The sequence below is a fragment of the Cimex lectularius genome, unplaced genomic scaffold (assembly GCF_000648675.2).
Source record: "Cimex lectularius strain Harlan isolate CLEC.00 unplaced genomic scaffold, Clec_2.1 scaffold305, whole genome shotgun sequence".
NCBI classification, from domain to species: Eukaryota; Metazoa; Arthropoda; class Insecta; order Hemiptera; family Cimicidae; genus Cimex; species Cimex lectularius.
Genome location: NW_019392834.1, coordinates 163,673 through 191,018, shown reverse-complemented (window position 1 = coordinate 191,018; position 27,346 = coordinate 163,673). Strand labels below are relative to the sequence as shown.

At 33.9% G+C, this 27,346-nt stretch overlaps 1 protein-coding gene and 1 long non-coding RNA gene across 2 annotated transcripts in view; one reads left to right on the top strand and one right to left on the bottom strand.

The window, feature by feature from the left end:
* LOC106674414 (pyrokinin-1 receptor-like) overlaps positions 1-17,622 on the bottom strand; it is a 113,545-nt gene extending 95,923 nt beyond the window's left edge. The window contains exon 1 of the mRNA XM_014407108.2: positions 17,557-17,622. The gene's annotated coding sequence lies outside the window, so the exon portion shown is untranslated. The remainder of the gene's footprint in view (positions 1-17,556) is intronic.
* The window catches only part of LOC112127507, a 189,471-nt gene that overhangs the window by 24,526 nt on the left and 137,599 nt on the right, over positions 1-27,346 (top strand). The window lies entirely within an intron of this gene.

Below are 27,346 nucleotides of genomic sequence, written 5' to 3'. Positions count from 1 at the left end.
TAGTGTGTGTAGGCCCTCCCTTTAACAAGTATGCTGGAAGGCTAACCTTCTCCCCACCATATTTAAACTAATTTTATTGCAAAAATTATTAACTTTTTTTAATATAATTTATTATAAAAACGAGGTTAATAAACATTTAAAACCTGAGAACGAAATATTTATAATGATTAAAATTACAAATGTGTGTTAAAATCGTGTCGAAAAGGGGTTTGAGCGTTTTTTCGTTTTTTTTATATATGTAAATATTTAGGCCCTAAGGTTAACCTTATAAAGGCAGAAAGCTCGGCCAATAAGCCAGTACCCAGATCTTCAAGTCACATCCTTCTCATGGTCGATCAACGCAGTCTACATATTCAATTTAATGTTATTATTCTCGGTTGTCGCGTTATAATTTGTTTCATTTAAAAGTGTGGTTTTAATAGATTTTTTTTATTTGTTCGTCTGATAAAGTGAACCCCACGAACTCGATTCACGTGGGCCGCCTATTGTCGCTTTTTATTCTTAGTCTGATATTTCGGCTCGTCGCCAACCATAACCACTGGACGGCAGACAACTCGAAAAGCCCAAATTCAACTCTATTGTATACTTATACTTATATATATTTAAAAGGATTATTTCTGTGAATTGTTTAATTCAATACTTCAATTTAACATCGGCAAAAGATCGGTCGAAATTAAACTTAAAAAAATTTTTTTTTAGTAAGGTGAAACTATAAATACTATAAATAAAAGCAAATAAGTAAATAAATAATAATAAAAATAAACAAATAAATGAATAAAATAGATTTAACCTTTAATTCGCCAATGCCATGATTAAAAGAAAATGGCAGCGACGATGGACTCTCACGTATCTAGAGCACTGTCGATAGGAGGACGCCCTTGGAGGATCTGACTCGAGAAGAAGGGTTATCCTCACCCCCATTAAGGATATACGAGGTTGACACAAGGACACTTACTTTTTGGCCAAAGCCTGCGTAAGTCCGGCATGATGATCTTTGTTGCTTGATGTGTCCCACCTAATTGAAAGGTCCAACTCCTTGGCTATGTACAGAGAATGTAGGAATGCCAGTCAATATAAAAATCGTACTTGAGCACGGCAGCGAGTATGTGGGTCTCTTGTTCCGATTTTTGGGGAAACAATGCTGTTTTGTTGTATATCGTACTTATAGTTTTGTGTCCTCTGATGTGTGTTAGGAGTGAATGTATTTATTGTAATTGAATTTGTAGTGATAGTATTGAGTGCCCATGGATCCGCGATTGGTTTAGTTATATAATATGTATAGAGGATGATGGAATATCCAGTAGTCCACCACCCTAACTGAGTGAATGGAGTGTAAATAGGAAAGAATGTTTTTAAGTTGAGTAAGAGTGTGAATGGGTTTGAATTTAGGAAATGATTGCGTTGGTTGCTGAAATGACTTAGCTGAGTCCGATCTCGGTGGCTGGAGGTAGACCGAAGTCTGACCACGGACTCCAACACCCGGGGTGGGTGATTCTCGAGGCCTGCCGGTATTTCTTGTAAATTCCAAAAGCTGGAATTACTAGTGGCCGCGAAAAGTGATAGGCTCAACTCGGCACATGTGTGGATACATGTGTCACGTTCAGATTTAAATGAACCGCCATGCCCCTCCACACACTCAAACAGTGAAAGGAGTAGGGGCCAAGAAAGGGCTATTTTTTTCAAGTCCTAGAACATTTCCCTTTCTGGCTTGTGTGGGTAAACAGCTATTTTTGGTAAAAACAAAAATTTGGTGTGCACACTATTCAAGTGAGTTAATTTTTATTACTTTGACGTCAAAATAAAAAAAAAAAAATTGTAATTTAGTCTTAAAAGGGTATATATTTTTATAAAGAAAAATGAAATAATATTTCATTTTAAAAGTTGTGTTAATATTTTAATTGTATTTTCTAATTTGGTGTTCAAAATTTTAATAATAATAATAATAATTTCGTTACCTTTCTTTATGGAACTATAAAACGAGAATCAAATTCCATTTTAAAATTAAGGTTTGTAGATTTGAGATAGGTTTGTTATAGGATAGAAGGATTCTTTAAATTAAAAATAATAATTAATAAAATATATTGTCATTTCATGTGAAAATAAATTGTAATTAAAGATTCAAATTTAACAAACATTTGGTGTCGTATTTACTTTGGTTTAAATGAAATATAAAAGATGCCTGATCGATAAATGAAATAATTGTAGTCAGGTCCGATCGTTAAAAACCTCTGGGACCTTGTTTTCGGTTTTCCGAATTCAGGGTGGGGCCCAACAAAAAAAAAGAAGAGACACGCTATATCACACATGTGCAGACTTGAGAATAAAGAATATAATAATATATATAAATCCAAATCCAAATCAACAATATACCTCTAGAGATACAAACACAAATACACATGTTAATTCCAAAAGAAACGTTGAACGTCTATTTCCATTGATTTTCCATATTCCAGACGATCCTACTTTTTCTGTATTGAGCAGCGCTTACTTCCAAGTTTTTTTTAAACAACTATGTTTCTGTAGCGTCGCTTTGAAGCAGATTTAACGTCGTTAGAAGGAAGGTTATATATTTTTTCATTATTTAAATTATATCCAACAAGTCAAATGTTTTTTTGCTTGTTCTTAAATTAATAGACGAGAGGTTTTTTTATTTGTTGATGTTTTCATAATGCGATGAAATCTCGCGATGTACGATAATGATTGATGTATCTCCTGAGATACATTGCAGAGCTCAGGGAATTTTTTGTGATTTTTTAAAATACAAAGTGTATACAAATTATAGGAGCCCCTGTAATTAAGAATATAAAAAGAATCAAAATTCTGAGGTTAAATGATATGTCATAATTCGCAAGGAACGGTACTCGAATGTTTTGTACTAACATTAACTCTTTGTGCAATTTATTGTACAAATTATTTCATTATGGCGTGTTATCAACAAAAAATTACGTATTTTAAGTGGCAAGGAAAATTAAACCGATCTATGTTCAGGCCATATGCTATAAAGGACGAACTCATGAAGGATTGGGGATACGATAAAGCCCTCGCTGGCATAATCGCATTAGATTTATAGCACCTCGACTCATGCTGCTGCAATATGTCATAAGCAAAACATGTTTGTCAGCAAATATTTTAACACAAAATCTTTTTTCTAAATTAAGTAGAGGACTTTTTCCAAATTTGTTAAAAACATTGGAAAATATTTGACATACGAATAATAGATTTTTATCAGAAAAGAAGGAACAATTTGTGAGGAATAGATCATTTCACAAAACACACGAGGATTATACTTATAACTCGGACGTTTTAAAATCTTTTTTAAAACCACTTGATGACTGAAGACAAATTGAATAATAATAAATTATCCCTCTAGTCAAAACGAAAACTATCTTTTAATTATAATTTTATTATAATACAATTAATATAATACAGGATTCACTAGTTTCGTGGTCCGCTTGACCAATTAATATCTTACCATTAATTAAGGTTTTCAGTTAAGATAAAAAGTCAATGGCACGAGCGGGATTCGAACCCACGATCTTCGGCTTGATACGCCGCTGCTTTACCACTTGAGCTATCGTAACCTCGATCCACTCAGACACCAACTTCCCATCTCAACCGAAACCTTAATTAATTTAAAAGAATTTATTTGGTCAAGCGGACCACGAAATTCAATAAAATGTAATAAGCAAATTGAAGTATACTTCACTAAAGCTCTCCGTGGCCATTTCATTTGTCGCCGAGAAATAAATAGATTTCACGACATTTGAAAAATGGCAAAAAGGAGGGAAAATTCAAAAAGGTGTGGTTGAGATGGGAAGTTGGTGTCTGAGTGGATCGAGGTTACGATAGCTCAAGTGGTAGAGCAGCGGCGTATCAATCCGAAGATCGTGGGTTCGAATCCCGCTCGTGCCATTGACTTTTTTATCTCAACTGAAAACCTTAATTAATTGTAAGATAATACAGGGTGTTCGGCTACTTGTGTTACAAACTTTGCCAGTAGATTCTACATTCAAAATTGAACCAAAAATTCCTAATTAACTATGGCGCGAATCCCAACAGTTTCGGAGTTATTCCCCCATTTTTGATTTTTTAGATTTCACGATGTTGGTTGATGATAACTCAGAACTAAAAGGTTTTAGACAAATCCGTTGACACAATTGAAAACTACGTTAAATTTTCAATAAGATGTGATAAATGCTTGTGAACGTTGGTGAAATAAGCGTTTTAGTAGCCAGAACTTACAAATTATTTCTTTTTCAAAGTTGGACAACTTACTATGGTGATTCTAAACTACTATTTCAAAACCTAAAGACCAGCAAATTTCAGAAAACGTACTCCATTTAATGTTCTTTTTAGTGGTGAATTGCTTTCTCAATTACTTTTTCCAAATATGAAGAAATTGACGTATTGGTAAGGTGGAAAGATTGAAAAAACAAACAAGGAAATTGTGTATGAATTTATTAAAGGTTTTGTAAAGTGGGTTCGAAACTGAAATAGTACAAGTGTTTACTTATTTACCAACACGACTGGAAATTTGATTAAATTGTTATTGTATTATTGCTATTATTCATCTGACCCTCATGGACTATTTCTTTGGGGATTCATGAAAAGTGAAGTTTACCATACGGAAGTGTCAAACCTTGTAATTTTAATCCAACGGTTCCTGCCTGCTGCTCTCGAACTTAATCTGAAATTAAGCTTTCGAGTTTCAATGGTTAATATGAACAAGGCTTTGTGCATTGCAGAGTGTAGAGAACAGCATTTCGAATGAAAATAAAAAAAAGTTTAATAAATCCATTCAAAATTTCCTTAAGCTTTTTTTTAATTTTTCCACCTTACCAATCCATCAACCACGGTTTTTTCTTTCCTTCATCAATTTCTTCATCTTTGAAAAAAGTAATTAAAAACCAATTACACCAATAAAAAGGATATTAAATGGAGTACATTTTCTGAAATTCAATGGTCTTTAGGTTTGGAAATACTTGTTTAGAATCACCATAGTAAGTTTTTCAACTTTGAAAAAAATTATTTTTCGATTTTCTGGCAACTAAAACGCTTATTTCACCAACGTTTAGCCTTAGTTTAGTGTTTATCCCATCTTATTGAAAATGAAACGTAGTTTTCAATGGCAACAACCGATTTGTCCAAAACCTTTTAGTTTTACATTTATTTGAATTTATTATTTATTTGAAGCAACATCGTGAAATCTTAAAAAAATCAGTAAAAGTGGAATAACTCCGAAACTGTTGAGTTTCAGACCATAGTTAATTAGCACTTTTTGATTCCATTTTAAATGTAGAATCTTCTGATAAAGTTTGTAACGCAAGTAGCCGTACACCCTGTATAGCAGAGTATTACGGCTTTATGTGTAAGTCTATCGTGGTAAAGAGTAAAATGCTTTTTTCATAGTTTTAAAGTTTTTTTTAAAATCCAAGTTTTTTGGCGGTGTGTTGAAACTTAAATGGGATTTGCGGGATTATTAAGCTTTTTGAAAAAGGAAAAATTCGGACAAAGGCTAAATGAACACTTCAGCATGAGCCGTACATCGAAAGATTTTAAGTTTCAAAAAGACAGGGTAATTGTCTGAAAGGCGCGATCAATGGTCTTAAAGATATTATAACACAAAATAAATTATTATTATTAATGCCCCAATATGTATAACTTCAAAAAATGATTAATATAACAATACTTTTAGGAAAAAATACTTTCACAATTTTAATGAAAAAAGGAATGAAAGACACATTTCAAATTCATTACAATGATTACATTAGAACTTGTTAGTTTAGTTTTCAAATTGTTCAATAACATTTAGTTGCGCACTCATTTTATTTTTACCACATTATTACAACAATCGACGGTTGCCAATGAAAAAACTTTTAGAAGGTTGTTTTGATATTAAAAATTACCCTTTAAAAAAGTAAAATTTTATTATTCTAACTGTTAGGAAGTAGATATAAAAAGGGATTATAAAAAGAGAAATTAGTTGGTAGAGTGAAAGACGACGCAAACATCCAAATCAAACAGTAAAACCGTTTTAATAGGAGGAAGGAAAGTTGATCCCGGTATAGTCTAGTCTGAATGGCAGAAGCAGTTTTTTACAAAATAGTCTATAATTAAAAATTATTATTTAAAAATATACATTTCAAAGTAATCTAAGAGTATTGAAACTGGTATTCTATTATAATCTGATTTATATTATTCAAGATAACTAAAACTTTATTATTTATTAGGAACTGGAATTTGGCGCACAAAAATGTACAGAAATATTTTGTGTCAAAAGTTATAACAATCTAGCCTGAATAACAGAATTGAGTTGTTTTTAAATGAGCACCATAATTAAATATTATTAATTAGAAATTTAAAGAATGTTATTACTGCCACGATTAAAGAGATAAATTAAGGATGGCAGAGTAAAAAAGCCAGTACAAACGTCCATTTAAATTTTTTTAGGATTTTACGATGTTAATTGACATAAATTCAATCTAGGCTGAATGAACTTCTGATTTGATTGAATTTCCAGTAAAATCAAATAACATATTTTTCGATAAGACAAGCTACTTTTATTTCTTTACAACTTTATAATTTACTACAATTAATTAAGGTTTTTAGTTGAGATAAAAAAGTCAGTGGCAACGAACTTCCTATCTCAACCCCACCTTTTGAGTTTTCCCTCCTTTTTGCCATTTTTCAAATGTCGTGTAATCGGATTGGATTCTTGGCGGCAAATGAAATGGCTACGGAGAGCTTTAGTGAAGTATACTTAATTGTAATTCATTAAATTCACTAATTTCGTGGTCCGCTTGACCAATTAATATATTACAATTAATTAAGTTTTTTAGTTAAGATGAAAAAAAGTTAATGGCACGAGAGAGATTCGAACCCACGATCTTCGGCTAGATACGCCGCTGCTCTACCACTTGAGCTATCGTGACCTCGATCCACTCGGACACTAACTTCCTATCTCAGCCCCACCTTTTGAGTTTTCCCTCCTTTTTGCCATTGGATTTTAGTGATTTCACTAAAGCTCTCCGTAGCCATTTCATTTGTCGCCGAGATATTAGATAGCTACAAATAGATTACACGACATTTGAAAAATGGCAAAAAGGAGGGAAAACTCAAAAGGTGGGGTTGAGATAGGAAGTTGGTGTCCGAGTGGATCGAGGTCACGATAGCTCAAGTGGTAGAGCAGCGGCGTATCTAGCCGAAGATCGTGGGTTCGAATCCCGCTCGTGCCATTGACTTTTTTATCTCAACTAAAAACCTTAATTAATTGTAATATATTAATTGGTCAAGCGGACCACGAAATTAGTGAATTTATAATTTACTACAGCCTTCTACTAATTCACTAACGTTGTATATAACTTTTAAAATTACATTAACAAAATTATTCATTAAACAAATATTCGAATATCCAAAATTGAAAACATTCAGTTTTCTAAGATGCTTTAGGTAAAGAGGTAGGAATGAATTATACTATGAGAATTTTGAATGAAAAATAAAATGGAAACGTGTTTCTGCCAAATTAATGCAGATAAAGATAGTGGTGTTGGAATACGGACGAGAGGGAAAAATACCATACCGACGAGGTTGCGCATAGTTCATGATAGACTTTGGCATGGGCACATGCTAGCTGGAAGGATATGGAGGAGTCTTGACTTAAATATGTATTAGTTCACGGCTCGGCAGCTAGCTCGCTGTACACTACCATAGGGTTATGAGAGATTCTTAATCTATTATTTTGTGTCGTGTATTCTGTTTTGGTAGGTACGTAAATTCTCTACTTGTATTAAAAATCAGGGATAAGGCCAATTTGAACGAAAAAATAATCAGTTCGTTCATGTAACTTTCAAGGAATTGATTATGGTGAATGACAGGACCATCCCCTACCCTGAATAATATCGAGTATTTTTGGATGACGTGGCCAGGAGTGGTGTCTGGAAAGTAAAATTAATTTATTAGCGTTAACGAGGGGGGTTAAATACGCCCCGAAGAATATCGAGTACTCTATGTTGAAAGTGTGGCGTCTGAAAGCGTGAAAGTTATTTATCAGAGTAAATGGATTTAAACCCAAAATATCGAATGATATGCCTGGAGAGTAAAAGCTTTATGTGTTATATGTATCTAAGTTTATGTTCTTGTTCTTATAGTAGAAATTTGACAACCTGAGTTAACAACGAGAGGTTAGCAGTTATGAAAACAGTAAAAAATTTGAGTCAGTGAGAATGATACATGCAAGGGAAAACCGCAGGATCTCCCGTTTAATTGCGCATAGACCGGCGATCACTACGAAATGTTGTCTGCCCATAAATAATATGTACTTGTAATACTTGTATTAAAAATCAGGGATAAGGCCAATTTGAACGAAAAAACAATCAGTTCGTTCATGTAACTTTCAAGGAATTGATCCCTAATAAGGATTTTGAAATTATTATTAATATCTCACCAGGTTATAAATATGAACATCTGTTTACAATGCTTCTACACACAAAATTATAGTTCCAAACATATTTGTAATTTGATAATGGAAGGAAGGATCTAATTTGATTAGGTGAATTGAATTATATGTAGATATATTGTACATATGGAAAAGCTACTTGTAGCAAAATAATAGAAGAAAGGGTACAAGTGAAAGGATGCTGAAACGTTTAAACAAGATGTTCAAGTTATTAGTAAATCAACATTGAAGTTGCATGTTAAACTTGTCAAGAAAGAAGACATCACATTCAGCTTATTAGAAGAGGGTTTGAATTATTTAGATCGATAGCAGACGTGTTTTGGAAATGGGATCTCACGGAAAGCGAAAAATGCCCTTGAGTTATTATTATTGGAGATAATATACGACCCGTTGAGAAAATTTACAAAATGCGTGAAACTCTATTAAAAAGGGTAGCCTGCCGTTCATGCGATTATGAACTCACGAAACAAGCGTTCTTTACGCCGGTTATAAATGGATATCTCGTGCTTATTTACGCGAATCTATTTTCGTAATGGCAATATATAAGAGAACGATGTGCAGAAGAATAATGTCAAAGCTGCAAGGGCGTTTAGAATATTTGTGGATCAAATAAAACCTAATAGTGGTTTTGGAATTTATAAATACGGCGTTCACAACTATATCTTTTCAAGAAAACAAATCCCTTCCACTCAATATTGCAATTTGTTATAATACAGGGTGTTCGGATACTCGTGTTACAAACTTTACCAGTAGATTCTACATTCAAAAAGAAACCAAAAAGTCCTAATTAACTACTGTCCTAATCTCAACAGTTTCAGAATTATTTCACTTTTTCTGATTTTTTAAGATTTCACGACCTTGCTTCATATAAACAATAATAACCTCGAAACTAAAAGGTTTTGGACATATCCGTTGATACCATTGAAAACTACGGTAAATTTCCGATAAGTGTGATCAATACTAAACTTGTAAACATTCGGGAAATAAGTGTTTTAGTAGCGAAAGTTCGAAAAATAATTTTTTTTCAAAGTTGAAAAATTTACTATAGTGATTTTAAACTACTATTTCCAAACCTAGAGGCTATTGAATTTCAGAAAAGGTACTCCATTTAATATCCTTTTTAGTGGTGCAATTGCTTTTTTGATTACTTTTTTGAAAGATGAATAAATTGATTACGGAAAAGAGAAAACCGTGGTTGAAGGATCAGGTGGAAAGGTTAATAATAATAATAATTATTAAAAACTTAAGGAAATTTTGAATAAGTTTATTAAACGTTTTTTAATTTTGATTCGAAATGCTCTCCATCCTTCGTACGTATTTCGACGCGCTGCCGTCGCATTAAACCCGCAAAACCCGTACATAAGATTTATATCCGCATATTCTTCATTAAACAGTGTTAACAAGATATCACATAGATAACTAAAAATGTTTTGAATCTTAAAACTCTTTCATTCCGGAGAATAATAGTACAATAATTCTTTAATCAAACAATTAATTAAGGTTTTTAGTTGAGATAAAAAAGTCTTCGACACGATAGCTCAAGTGGTAGAGTAGCGGCGTATCAAGCCGAAGGTCGTAGGCTCGAATCCTACTCGTGACACTGACTTTTTTATCTCAACTAAAAACCTTAATTAATTGAATTATACTAATTGGTCAATCTGACCACAAAAACTAGTGAATTTAATGACTTTAATCAAAGTTACAGTCGTGTTGGTAAATAAGTAAACACTTGCTTTATTTCAGTTTCGAACCCAAATGAAAAAAAAGTTTAATAAATTAATTTAAAATTACCTTAACTTTTTTTTCACATTACGAATCCGTCATCCACGGTTTCTTTTCTCCATCAATTTTTTCAACTTTGAAAAAGTAATTAAAAAAGAAATCACACCACTAAAAAGGATATTAAATTATATTATTACATTAATGGAGTACGTTTTCTGAAATTTGCTGGTCTCTAGGTTTGGAAATAGTAGTTTAGAATCACTATAGTAAGTTTTTCAACTTTGAAAAAAATATTTTTTAATGTTCTCGCTACTAAAACACTTATTTGACGAACGTTTACAAGTTTAGTATTGTTCACATCTTATTGAAAATTAAACGTAGTTGTCAATGGAATCAACGGATTTATCCAAAACCTTTTAGTTTTGCATTTATCTTTTTTTTTAATTTCCCATCCACCTCCCCGCCGGACCTAAGGGAGACCCCATACCGGCGGACCACGGCCACTAAACTAATTCAAATGGGATGCAAGTTTAGAGGATCTTATTGCGCTTAACGTCTTCCTTCGACCTTGCCCTGAAAGGGAAGACCCAAAGAAGAAGGGGGGTTTAGCATTTATCATTGCTTATTTGAAGCAAGGTCGTGAAATCTTAAAAAATCAGAAAATTGGAATAACTCCGACACGGCTGAGATTCGGACCAGAGTTAATTAAGACTTTTTGGTTCCATTTTGAATGTAGAATCTACGGGCAAAGTTCATAACACGAGTGCCGAACACCCAGTATATTGTATACGTCAGTTAAAAATTAAACTGTATATAGTCACAGGATTTGTATTTAATCATTGAATTATACAGTTCTATTTGGGATAATGACATGGGTGCTAAGTAGGTAATGTAACACAGGATGGTGTAAAATATGGCGCTTCAATGCCTAAATGTCTCGTAGGCTTATTCCCATTCTATGTCCTGCAGTGATTTCACATCCAGCCCAAATCTTATTCCGTAAAATTTTCACCACGTGCGTGTTTCTTGATAAAGAGTCTTTTATTCCAGATGACGAATCGAAAATAGCGTTATATTGTATTCGACAGATAATAAAAGATTCCACACCTTTCACTCCTGTCAACAAGAATTCGCGCATAATTATTTGAATGTTTTTTATTTTCTCGGAATGTTTTTATTTCCGTTTGTAGAATGAGGGGGAGGGAGGTGTTTTTGTGAGATCTATCTCATTACGAACAATCTGACTTGCTAACGCACAAATTCAAGTTGACAATCATGTTTCTGCTTCAAACACGTGTGCCTTGAGAAGTCGTGGCGTCTGCCTCGGATCGATTTTGGAAGATCAAGGACGAGATGATATTCTTCGCCAGTGCAAACAGTATCACACTTGAGACATAATAAGCGCATTTAAATTTAAAATAAATTTTATTTCAAACTAATAATCAAAAATAGATAACATCACTAAATTTGACGGCTATTTAGGTTATTAGTTTTATATTGAACGACACATAATTATAGATAAAGACGTTTTAAGTTTGCAAACCGAATAGCTTTGAACCTTGTAGAATTCCTTAAAATTTAACAATTATGAACATAACAATATATAATTATTCTATTAAACCATATATGTTTAGCGGTCATAATTGATCACATTAATTATTTCGATTAATTATTCTTATTGAGGCAAGGCTGCAGGCACTGATCGCTGTTCCAATATCAGGGCCATAATTATTTTTAATTGTGTACAGGATCTTTGTGTCTTCATTTATATCATATATGTTATTTATTGGAATGAATGTATTTATTTGCGTGAATGAAGGGGCTTATCCTTCATATATCTGGGGAATATCGAGTACTTTCTGGTAGTGTAAATGATTTATGCTGTGTATATGTAATTTATTAGCGTGAATGGAATGGTTTATTCCCAATTACCCCGAGGAATATTGAGCACTCTGTGGTAGAGTTGGTGAATATGCGAATGTAATTTATTAGCGTGAATGGTAGGGTTTAACCCCAATTAACCCGAGGAATATAGAGTATTCTTGGGTAGTGTGAATGCTAACCAGATTATCATGTTTTTATCTTGTTTCTGTACATTGTCATTTCTTTTATTTTATCCACAATTGACGAGGCCCTGTGGTACAAAGAGGCTAGCAATAGGGCAAAGAAAAGAGAGAGTTGGTTACCGTTGTATCATAAAACATAGAAACTCGACTGGAGAAACAGAAAAATGAATTAGTAGTATTAATTCGCGAGAAAGATTAGAAAGAAATGTAAAGATAAGGAAGAGAGGGCTGGCGATGACCACTTTAGTTTGTCGACCTTACAACTTAAAAAAAATTCTTTTTAATTTTATTCTTAAGGTCTTGGTTGAGATAAAACGCTAGTGTCACGAGCGGGATTCGAACAAACGACTTTCGGCATTTTCATCTCAACCAATATCTTAGATAAAAAGAATAATTAATTAAATAATTAATACGGTCAATCATGACCTCTAAACATGTATGGATTAATATAATAATAAAAGAAATAATTACTTCGCTAACAGATCCCCTTGGCCACTTCGTAAGTCGCTGAGAATCAAATCCAGATTACACGACATACGAAAAATGACAAAACGAGGGAAAATTCGAAAGGTTGTAAGTTGAGATGAGAGTTGCTGTCGAAGTCATCAAGTGTCAAGAGGATCGAAGTCATCTCAACAAGAACTTAGATAAAAATAATAATTAATTGCAATATATAATTATCTTTTATTATATTGATAATGTACAAAGTTTGTATGCTTTGCGATCACTTGAATGATCTCTGAGACTAGTTTATTGTTATTATTACTTTCACTCGTTTTCGTGGTCCGCTTGACCAATTAATATATTACAATTAATTAAGGTTTTGAGTTGAACCTTCCATCTCAACCCCATCTTTTGAATTTTCCCTCCTTTTTGCCATTTTTCAAATGTCGTGTAATCTATTTGATTCTCGGCGACAAATGAAATGGCCACGGAGTGAAGGTATATTTCATTTTAACTTACTAAATTCACTCGTTTTCGTGGTCCGCTTGACCAATTAATATCTTTCAATTAATTAAGGATTTTAGTTGACATAAAAAAGTCAATGGCACCAGCGGGATTCGAACCCACGATCTTCGGCTAGATACGCCGCTGCTCTACAGCTTGTTATTATTACTTTCAGGATTGAAATGAGCTGAGACATTAGAACATAGGTTCTCAGCGTGGGGTACACGAGAGTCCATCAGGGGTTCGCACAAAAATATCGATGAAGGCAGCCACCGCCGAAAAAGAAAAAGATGAAAAGAATTTTTGATCATTGATTCAAATTCTGAAAAATTACAACACAAAACTTGTTATTTTGATTGACCTCAAAGCCTTGTGTATTTAAATGATTTTTCATCACATTAATAAAGTCAAAGTTTCATTTTTAAAAAATTAAAAAAGTGTAACATTTTCCAAATTGTTGACTAAATAAAATCAATGAAGATGAAATTCGATAGAGCAGCCTAGGAGAAAGAGATCCCAGTTAATGCCGATTATATCTGAACAAAAGAATCTATTACCTGAAGATCTTCTGTGGTATACAGATTGTAGAATGGGTAACTGTGAACATGGCCCTTGGTTCAATTACAACCATTTTTCAATCCCAATGCTAGCCATGGACATGAAATAAACAATAAAAATTTCAAGGGTGCAACAATACAGGCCCATGGAACAATTGCCATTTTTGTCGTAATAGTATGAACGTACTAATACGTTGGCTAGGTAACCCGTTTGTAATAAATCAGATAGACTGGGTGGGCAACTTTTTAAATGGAATAACTTTTCAGCGCAGTCGGAATTACGACGTAGCCTCAAACTTTGGGCATTTATCGTGTAACGGGACTGGACCAGCGTTTTGGAAACTTGAAAATTAAATTTAATTGGTTTTGTCCATTTTATAAATAAAGGAGATTAATTTTCCAATAAAAGTTTAATTACACATAGTGCTAATGGAGGAACATTGCTCCATTTTCTATCTGATGAACTGTTTCGAGAAAAAGACTGATTAATGTTTTTAGCCGTAAACTATTAAATTAATTAACGGCCTAATTTACTTCTTGGGTGACAATTGCAGCTGAAGCAGTTCGTTAACATCTTGATTGATCAACAATTTGGGTTTTTCTTATGTGAAACTTTCTTATATAGTTGGTTTCCTAGTTCAATCGAAATATATATTAAACCAACGAAAGACTTCAGCAACATTTTTAAGAGATTTTGCTTTCCTTTTGTTTTTCAAAAGAAAATATATTGGTAGTTAATTTATTTAAATAATAGTCATATGTAATTATTTAATTGTTGTTTATTATCTGAATATAATTTTTATAAAGCAATCAAAACGTAATATAATTCATTGGGGGGACAAGTTTGTTCAGACACCTAAACATAAAAGAACTTTTCTGGCAGACGGCATTAGCCGGGCCATTGCCCTTTGTATATCATCCAATTTGTATGTTCTCTTTTTTTTAATCAAAAAAGTATTCAAACAAACCATCAATCATAAAAGAACTTTATCGCAAAAGGTGGTGTTCAGGTGTGTTAAGCCCCATGCAGGGATAAAAGCTAATGAAGATACTGATTGGCTAAGCAAGCAAATGGGAACAACATAAAAATCAAATACAGTAAAATCGCAATAAGCTACATCGAGCTTATTGGAAAAAAGTATAAAAATTGGGGATCAAATGGGAACTCCAATGGGGCAATAAAGAATTTTCACCGACAGAATTACGTCTTAACAATAAATTGACTCATGTCCTGAATGGTCGAAGAAAGGTTCAATATTTCTGATGACCCAATTTGGTATGTGCTATTTTTCCGTCTAAGATTCTATATACGAGAAGCGGATTGATGGCATCTATACTTCTTCTAAGAATGTGGCTTCCGACTAAGACTGCTATTCTAAAAATCCACTCAATTGGCTTTCAAAAGTTCATTAATGAAATTAATTTTCATATTTACTTTAATTATTTGTTTTAAATTGTAATACCAGATTACATCAACAACTGAAATGTAAATGTAAACAAAAATACCTAATAGTATATAAAAAAATTCCATTTTTGTTTTCAAATATAATAATGGAAAAATGTATATTAACACATAAATATATAAACAGTATGTTAATAAAATGTTCGATGAAAACTTTAACAAACGTTTACCTGACTTAAGATGTTTTAGAAAATATCTAATTCTTCTGGTGGTCCACTTAATTGACTTTTAATAGTTTATTAACGAAAATAATTTTGACTAAGTGTGATATACTGTGATAAAGATTGATATACGAAACTTTTACAATGCTAAAATAGTATTTTTTTGTTTATAAATACAAATTTATATCCTTTTGCTATCTGTTATTCGTTTTAGTACATCACTGAAATGTAATTGAACCATGTAGGAAAACAATATGTAATAGTATTTAAAAAACAACAACTTGGGAATTCAAAGATATTGGAAAACTGCATTAAAGTTATCTAAATCTTGACTTTTTGTGAAAACATATCAAACGTTTAGCTGGTTTGAAAGTTAGTATAAAATATAAAGAAGCTTTTTTCTTTTTCTTTATTTTATCTGAAATATGCGGACAATAAATCGACCCACGTCCTGAGTGGTCGTAGTGAAGTTATACAGGTTTAATCCACTGGATGACCGAACTTGGACCTTGTGTAATATACAAAAGGAACGAAACATGTGTTTTTTCCTGTCCAAGTTTCGATGGTCTATGGTGTGTATTGATGGCATACTTCCGAATGGTTGAATATGGCCTCGGAGTAAGACTGATCTCCTGATATTAGCTTTCAAAAGGGTTTTTAGATGGTTTGGGAATTTTTATAAAATACATAATTACTTTGTACTTCAGTAACTTTAAAAAAAATAAATCGTTTCATACGAAGTATTCTTTAATTTCTCGGAATATGCTAAATTTACAGCATTTTTTGATACGGGTCGTAAACTAATATTTTGGCAGTTGATTGTGTGTAATTATTTAATTGTTTATTATGTCACTTGATTTTATAAAATATAAATGGAAAATTTCCTATTGTGGAAACACTCATTTTTATCTTACAATTAATTAAGGTTTTTAGTTGAGATAAAAAAGTGAATGGCACGAGCGGGATTCGAACTCACGATCTTCGGCTAGACACGCCGCTTCTCTACCACTTGAGCATTTGTCGCCGAGAATCAAATAGATTACACGACATTTGAAAAATGGCAAAAAGGAGGGAAAATTCAAAAGGTGGGGTTGAGATGGGAAGTTAGTGTCCGAGTGGATCGAGGTCACGATAGCTCAAGTGGTAGAGCAGTTCGAATCCTGCTCGTGCCATTCACTTTTTTATCTCAACTAAAAACCTTAATTAATAGTAAGATATTAATTGGTCAAGAGGACCACGAAATTAGTGAATTTATTTTTATATTGAAGTACATAAAATCAAGCCAATTTTCAGTTCAAGGTAAGCATGGGAAAAATGTTATTTGGTTTTTTTTCGAGGGTATTTCAACTACGAGGTCATATGAACCCTCGGCGTGCCGATGTTATTGCAAACAGCCCATTTGTAAGTATGTCGTGTTCGACTGCAACGCAGCAGGATTCGAACCCGCGACCTTACGGTGATGAGCGCGGTGTCAACGCCTAAACAGTTGCGGCCACCGACGCCCCTTTTGTCCAATTTTTAAAACTTTTATTCGAAAAAATACGTTTTATTAGTAAAATTTTAAAAATAGTAGAAAAATAAGAAGATTTATGGAATAAGAAAAATAGTTATATGCATTATTTCTTGTTTCAAAAAGATGGTTTTAAATTGAGTTTTTCACTATATTATGAATTTTTATCCATTTGGAAAAAAATAGTACACAATATAATTTTGTTCTTATAATCAATTATTTTACTGTATTTGTTTTATATGATAAATATTGACTTTTATAAAAACATTTTTTATTGGAAATTATTTTTTATTAGTAAATGTTTAGTGTCAATATAAAAATCGACTAATACTTAGACTTCTAAACAGTTACCCTTAATTTCAATTTTGTTAACGTTTATTTTGACACGAGTAATTTTTTGATTGTCTTGCTTAAAATAGCTTTTAACTATGTTATGAATTTTTATTGGGTTGGAAATGTAATTCTATAATATAATATACCTTTGTTCTTATGGATTAATTCTGGATTTGTTACATTATTAAGGGTGACGTTGATTGCCATCTTCCTGTCAATTATAAAAGTTTATTTATTAATTTTTTTTCAACAATGGACGAAGCGGTAAATGACAGGTAATGGTCTAAAACTGATATCTAATCACACAAAATGTGACATGGCGCTGAATAATTTGTGACTCACTTTTTGAACCAGGATGATCTCTGTTTCGATGTTTCCTCTTCGGAAGTGGTTTAAAGACTGATCCGTCTGGATCCGTGCGGCTCTGCCCCACCCTCCTTCCATTTCGATCATCGCGAATCTAGCAACAGGTGAAGATCCCCCTGTATTATTTGACATTAAACGACACCCTTCTTTTATTTAAGGCCCAATTATTATTAGAACTTTAACATTTCCTGTAAACTGACGTATTTATCGAGGAGTTGGGCTCAACAACGTTATTTTCTAGCGCGGACGCAAAACATTTTCTGCCCGGACTTTAGTTTATTTTGGTTTAATTTTTTGACTTGACAGATAAATATATTCGGGCAAAAATCAAGCCAAAGTTTATTGGTTTACATCATACCATCTTCTTTTTTCACTGAACCATGACTAGGAACATCTTGTATATTAGAAAAAGTTCGGTCTAATTTTTTTTCTTCTAAAGCAGGCCGTATTGTAATAATAAAAAAAATACAAAAACTAATGTACATTAAAAGTTTTTTTTATTTCAAAACTATTAGGTTTACAGTCTGAACATTTAATTAATTAAAAAAACCAGATCATTCAGAATGCTGATAAGTTTTTTAAATTTTATTAGGTTTCGTGGTCCGCTTGACCAAATGAATTTTTTTCAATTAATTAACGTTTTAAGTTGAGATAAAAAATTCAGCGGCACAAGCGGGATTCGAACCCACGACCTTCGGATAAATACGCCGCTGCTCTACGACTTGAGCTATCGTAACTTCGATCCACTCGGACATTAACTTCCCATCTCAACCCCACCTTTTGAATTTTCCCTCCTTTTTGTCATTTTTCAAATGTCGTGAAATCTATTTGATTCTCGGCGACAAATGAAATGGCCACGGAGAGCTTTAGTGAAGTTCATTTTGCTCATTATATTTTATTAGGTTTCGTGGTCCGCTTGACCAAATAAATTCTTTTCAATTAATTAAGGTTTTGGTTGAGATAAAACAGTCAAAAAGGTGGGGTTGAGGTGGGAAGTGGGAGAGCAGCGGCGTATTTAGCCGAAGGTCGTGGGTTCGAATCCCGCTTGTGACGCTGACTTTTTATCTCAACCAAAACCTTAATTGATTAAAAAGTTTTTTTAAAGTAGAGAAATTTATAAAATTAATATAGAAAATAATACCGTTCGCATCGTTCAGAGATAACGCACAGATCTAGGGGTACCCTCACGAAACTCATGAAGCAGAAAGGGCCATTAACCACCCCCTGGATCGAACGCCTTCCCCGATCTTGGGAATCACCATTCATATCCACCGCCACCGCCACAGCAGTTTTCGCTCAAGCCACACCTTGTGCTCATACAAAAACTTCAAATCAGCATTCTGAATGATCTGGTGTTTTTGATTAATTGAATGTATGAAATACAAAAAAAACTTACAGTTGGCACCTCCTCCTACTTTGACTACTCTCCTCATCTCCTTCTTGAGTAATACCAGCAATACTATAAATCCCATCTCTTCTAAGCTCAGTAATACCCAGTCTCCTCGTGTATCCGAATGAGCTTCCTTTTGCATAATTCTCTGTCCACATTCATCTGGATTGCTAATGGGTTGGGCTCTCACAAATTTGAACTTGACGCACTGGTTCACCTCAGAAGAATCGATACTTATTACTGAAACGCACTATACCAGTAGATCAAATTTTACATTGCAATACGACTTAATGGACAGACCCAGTTGACGCGGCTTACGATGGCACTGCCATTGTAATTATGAAAACCTTATTCCAGCAGCTTATTCCTTTTGAACCCACCGGTATCCTTCAAACAACAGTCATCTCCCTTTAAACTATAATGCTCAATTTCCAAATTGGAGAAGTATATTTATGACTTCCTATATTTTTTCCTCCCTCGGAATTCAATTTTTGCGAAATACCCCCATGGGGTTGTCGGGTGCCAAATCATCGTGGTTGAGGGTGCCATGTCCGAACATAGCTTCCACCCTCTCTCCATACGAACTTACTTTTTGGCCCACTCATGTACGAGAATGATATCTCCAGCCTCCTCTAGCCTGTCCTCGCTACATCGAGAAATTATAAACCTTTATGACCCCGCTAGTGACCACTCCCCTGTGCTTCTGGTACTTCAGAAAAATGAAGTAACTATTTAATTAATTAAGTTGAACGAAATAATTTATTGCCTTTTATGTTGAGGATGCTTTTGATGGAGCGGACTGGGGTTCAATAATAAAACATCTACTTGACAAAGGATGTTCAAAAAATGTATACTACCTGGCGATAAAGTATTATATAAATTATACATTTTATAGAAAGGACTTGCAAGCTCAAAAAAGCTTCTTTAACACTAACTAAAAACCAAATAAAACGATGGATGCCCACAGGGCTCAGCTTGCGGACCTAGATTTGGGATAATAATGTATCACCATATATGCTGAAGCTCAGATTTCCTAAAAAGGTCGAAATAATTGCATTTGTAGATCATCTTCTACTGGTAGACCCAGGGGAAACCACCTTCGATATTGAGCTCGCGAATAAACGTCTCTATCTTCTTAAAAATCCGTTACTGAAATTAAACTTATATACAATCTTAGCAAAACCAAAACGCTTCTTATTACTAACAAAAGAAAACCAGCGAATCCTCTTGGTATCTGATGTGCGAAAAAGTTGAATCAGTTCAAGAAATGAAATATCTGGGGGTAATATTCAATAAATGGCTTAAGTGGAATAGACATATACTTCTCTGAAAAATCTAACCAACTGGTAAACGTACTGGCGAAATCGATGAAAGCCTATTGGGCACTTAGAAGCGAAACTCTCAAGTTAATATATACCGGGGCTATTCTTCCGATCATCAAGTCTGCTGCTCCAGTCTGGGAAAAAGGGCTGAAAACAAATAGGAATTTGTATATAATTTATGATCCACCCAAAGAATAATAGTGCTAAAAATTGTCAAAAGCTATAAAACACACTCATTTGAGGCCGCTTGTATTATCCCGGGAGAGTTGCCTATAGAACACAAATTGAAACATCAGACGGAGTATTATAAGTCTATAGGATTGTGCTTTTCCAGAATAAAATTGACAAAGTCGCAAAACAAGGACAAAAGTTCTTTTATTAAAAATAAACAATAGAATCAATAAAATATATGATTAATGGTAATTGTTGACAATAAAATTTATAAAAGAAAACAACTGTCTTATAACTATAATTGAGTTTGATTAACTAAGAGCGAAATTTTTGAAATATCCTTTTCTTCAAGAAAAAACAAACATACGTTGAGTAAATAGAATAGTTATACACAAATCTGGCAGATCTGTCAGACCAGGAGGCAGTGGAGAGAGAAACCAACCAGCCCTCGAACTCTCTTTTATTTAATTGAGTAGGTTACAAAAAAAGGTCACGAGGAACGGGTTAGGGTGTACGGACAGTTACAAATTGAGGAAGCGTTTTCGGATATTATCCTTCTCCATTAGGATTTTAAGATCTTTATGGATGATTTGATTAGTGACGTAGAAGGGAGCGTTGAGAATATGGTGGCAAATTTTTCATTGAAGGATTGAATTTTTTGGATATTGTATGATTTGGCTGAGCCCCACAGTTAGTCTCTGTAAGTCCAACTGGTATCAATTGAATCCAAAAAGAACCGACGATCAAAACAACCGACAGAAAACAACAAGACTTAATCTACGAAAGGAACCAACCAATCCTGCGAGGATGGGTTGATCAATATGATCGGTTATTAAACTTCTTAGAACTACTGGACAATTCGGTTCATTTGAATACATTCAATATCTATCTCGCAAAATGAACAAGAAAATAGTCAACAGTAGTTTTGCCAAAATCAACTGGTTTACTTCACAATCAATCCAATATTTATCCAACCCATACATCCCATGGCATTAATAAATTTAGGAGTTTCTTAAAGGTTAACGAGTTGGGTGTTCAAATATTCAAAAAGATAAAATAACTTTGCAAACAAGTTTCTTTAAATGGAAAAATTCTCCTGCCTGAAATAAGGGAGCTTAATTTATTTATTAACATTTTTCCCTCAGGCCTCTAGCTAAAAAAACAGTTCAGTGTGAACTTACTGGTTCAAATAGAGATTCATATTTCTCTGTGCTATGTAAAGAATTTGAACTCTGTCTGTCTGTCTGTCTCTCTCTCACTCTCTCTCTCCGTCTGTCTGTCTGTCTGTCGGTCAGTCTGTCTGTCTCTCTCTCTCTCTCTCTCTCTCTCTCTCTCTCTCTCTCTCTCTCTGAACAAGATCTTATAATTTATGAGCATTAAACAGCTGAAAGACGAAAAGGTAAATTTTACAATTACACCATGTAATTAATAAGTGTGTGATTACTAACCAACTGGTAACTATTTTTACATCTAAGCTCATTTAATACGATTCTGAATTTTATTTTCAATATTTAAATTCACCAATTTTTTTCTCGCCACTCACGGCCCATCGGTAATGGGTAACTCACGTGTCTAATATTTATCGATCTCTCCTATTAAAATTTATTGCTAACTTACCATTTAATATTTTTAACAGCAGGATCAGTACCTTGGAGGACGTGGGTTCATGTCACGCTCGTCGCACTAATTTTTTTCTCAACCATACTTTGCATAATAATTAATCTAATTATTTTGGTTAATAGAACCAACTAAAAGCATATAATAGATATATAATAATATTTAAAAAATTAATCACTTTTATGGAAATGAAGTTAACTTGATGCAATGCATAAGCTAAAACTACTGTCATTGTTAGTTTTTTATTGTACGTAGAAAATTGAAACAATAAAATATATGTAAATAATAAGAATAAGACTAACAGTAAATGTACATGTATTATGTATTATTATATGTATACTATGAATGATTATACTGACAACATTATTTCATCATTCAAAGAAAAAGTATTATTTTTCTGTTTAGAAATGTCAAAAATTATTTTATACTAGAGTGTAATGAAAATTTACAATCGCGAACCTAGTTTATAAAGCTTAAAAAATAACTTCGTAGATAAGATTATGTTTTTGCTTATTTTATTTTAGATTTCGATAAAAAGAGGGTATTTAAATATTAATTACGTATACGGATGGCTACAGATTTGCAAAAGTTGAAGATAAAAAGTATCATTTCATGATTACCCGAATAATTTAAGTTTAATTATGATTTCAAACTAGATAGTTGTATAAATAGTCTAAAAAATAGCTGCTTGCTTACCTCTTGATCGGTCCATTTTCATTTTTTTTTTCATATTTTCGTTAAACCTCGGAGCGTTTGTTGCCAAACAGTCCTGAGTTACTTGTTGATTTAACAATTAACAAAATTAAGTAGATTATGATTATGATCTCCCGGCATGAAACGTTAATATTTTCGCCCAGAGGATTATTTTCTAGAATTTAAAAACAAATTACGCTTGCGAAACTCGTCTGTCGCAATTTGCGACAAGTGACACGGAATTCTTGGGTTAAATAACCGTCGTGCTTCTCCGTTTATGGACAACTGTAACAATACCAGTTTTCCATTTATTCGATGTTTCTCGCCTCGTCCCAAGCTTGTCCACACTTGAAGAATAGTGGTTCCGGTCGTAAACTCTCTTGTTTACCAACCAAAGGAGGATTGATTTTAACCCGTGTCACGGCTGTCGAAACAAAGAGTAATGTTGCGGCCCAAACAAGCACTTAATTTACAAACTTCAATTTACAAATTATATTTAGGAGAAAAGATAGGTTTTCCTTATATCAATATAACATACTTCTTCATACAATGTGAGATGTTTTATTTATCTCTTAATTTTATTACGATTTGTTCCTTGATTACTGTATATGTAATATCCATGATATTTACAACTAATTAAAGATTTTAGTTGAGATAAAAAAGTCAGTGTCACGAGCGGGATTCGAACCACGATCTTCGGCTAGATACGCCGCTGCTCTATCACTTGAGCTATCGTGACCTCGATCCACTCGGACACTTACCATCTCAACCCCCACCTTTTGAATTTTCCCTCCTTTTTGCCATTGTCAGAGTGGATCGAGGTCACGATAGCTCAAGTGGTAGAGCAGCGGGGTATCTAGCCGAAGATCGTGGGTTCGAATCCCGTTGGTGACACTGACTTTTTTATCTCGACTAAAAACCTTAATTAATTGAAAGATATTAATTGGTCATGCGGACCAGGAAAACTAGTGGATCTTTACAAACTTTTCCAATGTTAGTGAAACTAAACTAATTACAGTGTATTGTTTATCTCACATCCTTCATCAACAATTTATGTTATATATATTACACAGGACGGGCGACCAGGACCCCGAGGGGTTAAAAGCCTAGGTAGGCCCGTACCCCAACCCTAAAAGGTCCTGGACCTGGTCGGCTCACGAGTCCTGCATAAACCTTTTGGTCCTATTCACAAACCCCAAGTTTTTGGACCATTTTATCTTGAGGAGTGTTTTAGTTATGTCCTCTCCTTCCAAAGTTTCAAATCTTTCCCTAGCATACCTATCACATTCTGCAAGGTAGTGTCGAGCCGTTTCTTCCTTTGTTTCACAGAAGCGGCAGAAGGGGCCTGGTAGAGTACCCATTATGAAGAGGTGTCTTCTCAAGGGGCTATGGCCCGTTAGGATACCTATCAGCCTCCTAATTCCCCTCCTAGAGTTAGAGAATAACCATTTCGCTTCTTTTGGTTTGATTTCCTTCAGAAACTCCTTCGATTCCCTGTGTCCGGGGTACATATTCCATTCTTTAAGGAATTGTTTCATGCCCCAGCAACTAATACTCTCTTTCGCTGTGCTTGTAGAGTGGGGTAATACCGGTTGTGGCCCGACAAACGCAGTATTTGATCCTTCTTTGGCCAGGCTGTCCGCCTCTTCATTGCCATAGTGCCCCTTATGAGCAGGTATCCATATAAGGGTTACCCTTTTCTCGTCCCTAGTAGTTATCCTATTGATAAGTTCAACAGTTTCCTCTACAGCCTAGATGTAGATAACTCTTTTTGTAATGACTTAAGACTGGCCTGACTGTCGGAAAAAATTCTAATATCTTTTCCCTTAGTATTATTATCCATGAGTGTTCTACAGCAAACATTGATGGCCCAGACCTCAGCCTGAAAGACTGAGGTGTTATTACCAAGAGGGGAGGAGATGCTGATTCCTTATTTGGGTATATGTATACCAGCACCGCTTCCCTTGTCCTTAATGAGTGAGCCATCGGTGAAGCAATCTATGCTACTATGGTCATCATTCGCATTATAGTTATAATCACATGGAGTAACTACCTGAAAGTATTTTTTCCCCAAACCTTTTTTTGTCGCTAACATTTAGTAGTTGGTTATTAACCTTACTCAGTAAATGTAGAATTTTCGAGTGTCCTATATTGTTTCCCTTATGATTCAAGCTGCCTTCACTAATTAATCTATAGCAGCTGGTTAGTGCTCTAATCTTGACCTCTATGTGTAGAGGTGTAGTATTGGTTATCATTTCTAGTGGTAGGGTAGGTGTAATGGGAAATGCTCCCGTCATCATCATACAACCTAGGCTTTGAAATGAAATAAGTTATGTTATGATGATATAAAAATAAAATTTCAGTCATACAAACTAAAAAAAAAAAAAAAAAAAAAAAAAAAAAAAAAAATAGAATTCTAGTAAATAATAAATTTATGAAAATGTGATGTGTGAATTATTAGGTGGCTATAAAAATCGAATCAAAATCGATATTTAGCTTTCAAATCTCTTCATGCGCCATCGAACTGTTTAATATTGTAAATCGGGCGTTAGGAGGATAAGAGTAAGGAAAACACAGGAATCCAAATGATTACAGATTTAGTTATTTTTTGGACTTAACCAACAAAAACACGAGGGGGAACCCTGGCGACGCTGTTCATTGTATACTGTCATTTCGCTGGACGGTAGTCGCTACAATACCGCGTAACTTTTTTTTCCCAACCAAAATGATACTTTAAATGACTCTAAAGTGATCTAACTTGATTTTCCTCCCAATGAGAGATGATTCTGTTGATCGTTTTTCTCTGTGAAACTCCTCCGCATTGGAAGACTTTTTTTGTGGCTGAATGTTCCATCCTTGCAGAGTTCCGGATACTCCTTTTTGGGATATTGACAGAGTATTGAGAGCCTTTCTCAACTAAAAATTCAACTCTACAACCTGTACAGACTAGATTAGATTTATTAAGAGTTCACATGGGTGTCGCCAGAGAGCTCGTGGAATAATTAATTATTAATATTTTTAATTTTAGTTTGGCATTGAGAAGCGTTATGAGTGTTTTCGTTCTATGGCAGTCACAATGATTTAATTTTCTCTTACTTTTTTTGTATTATTTATTTTAGGTTTTTGTATGCATATATCCTTGTATTCAAATGAATTCCCCGGCCACCACTTCTATCAGACGATTCTAGAATCAATGCTATATATATCAATTAAGAACTTTTTATTTACTATTATATTTTACTTTCTTTTTACAAATAAAAGTTGTTTATTCTTCATTCGTTCTTCATTCAAATGGAGCAAAAGGGAACATTTGCTCTGAATACCATATCGCACTACAATATTTTCTGTTATACTCAGAGTAAATTGAAATGTCATGTGGATCTCAAAGAGTAAACTTCTTTAAACATTTCTCGGCAAAGTCCTGACTAAGTTAACCATCCGTTTACACAAGTTTCCAAAACATTCACGTTGTAATTATTTTTCTCTAAAATTTGACATATTTCTTAGTTGAAAGTAGCAAAACATAAATGATCCACTTTGAAGGCTGACGACCCCAACTGTTTTATCAATTTTTGGATAGGTTTACACATACCATGTAATATGCTTACCCGATTCTTTCGTTTCGACCACGCACATTTTGACACTAAATTAAATGTTTTTCTTTCGAACTCTTTTAAACGTGGCTAGCAGCCAAAAATAGTTAATCAAGTAGAAGAATGTTGATAGAAAGAAAAACGACTCGGACTGTAGTTTATGTGCCGACGAGGGAGAAACGACCTATAATGGTGTAAAGCACACATTCAGCTGTTGGTAAAACTGGGTGTACTGGACGGTGATAGTATTTCTTCTCACCCTCTGCAAGGTCTCAGCAGGGAGGAAAACATAACGCTTTTCATTAATTTATTTTTACGGTAGGAAAACTACCGAGGTCCCCTTTTTATTGCATTAACCTTTTTGTGTTCATTGTGTATCGTATTGGAGATGATCGCAATTTGATTTTTCCACAATATTTAATAAACTGGAAAAACAGAAATGAGATGAAAAAGATTCCTATTCCGGAACAGCGAAACTTTTGAGTGGTCAAATCAACAATAACTTTTCGGTTGTTTTCGGTCAGTTTTTTCTGCCCATCCTCGCTGTATTGGCCTGGTTAGACGCGTCCAGGTTTCTCTCCAACTTCTATGCCTTGTTATTCTAAAATGGTTGAAGTAAATGTTAATTATTGAAAAATGGCAAAAAGGAGGGAAAATTCGAAAGGTGTGGTTGAGGTGGGAAGTTAGTGTCCGAGTGGATCGAGGTCACGATAGCTCAAGTGGTAGAGCAGCGGCGTATCAAGCCGAAGATCGTGGGTTCGAATCCCGCTCGTGCCATTGACTTTTTTATCTCAACTGAAAACCTTAATTAATTGTAAGATATTAATTGGTCAAGCGGACCACGAAACTAGTGAAGTTAATTATTGATTAGTTAACCGACAGTTGCTATATTAGCAATATTTAAATAAAGTTTGATAGATCGACCGAATCTGTTTTAATTTCGAATCTTCAGTAGATTTATCGAAAAATGATTTAAATTA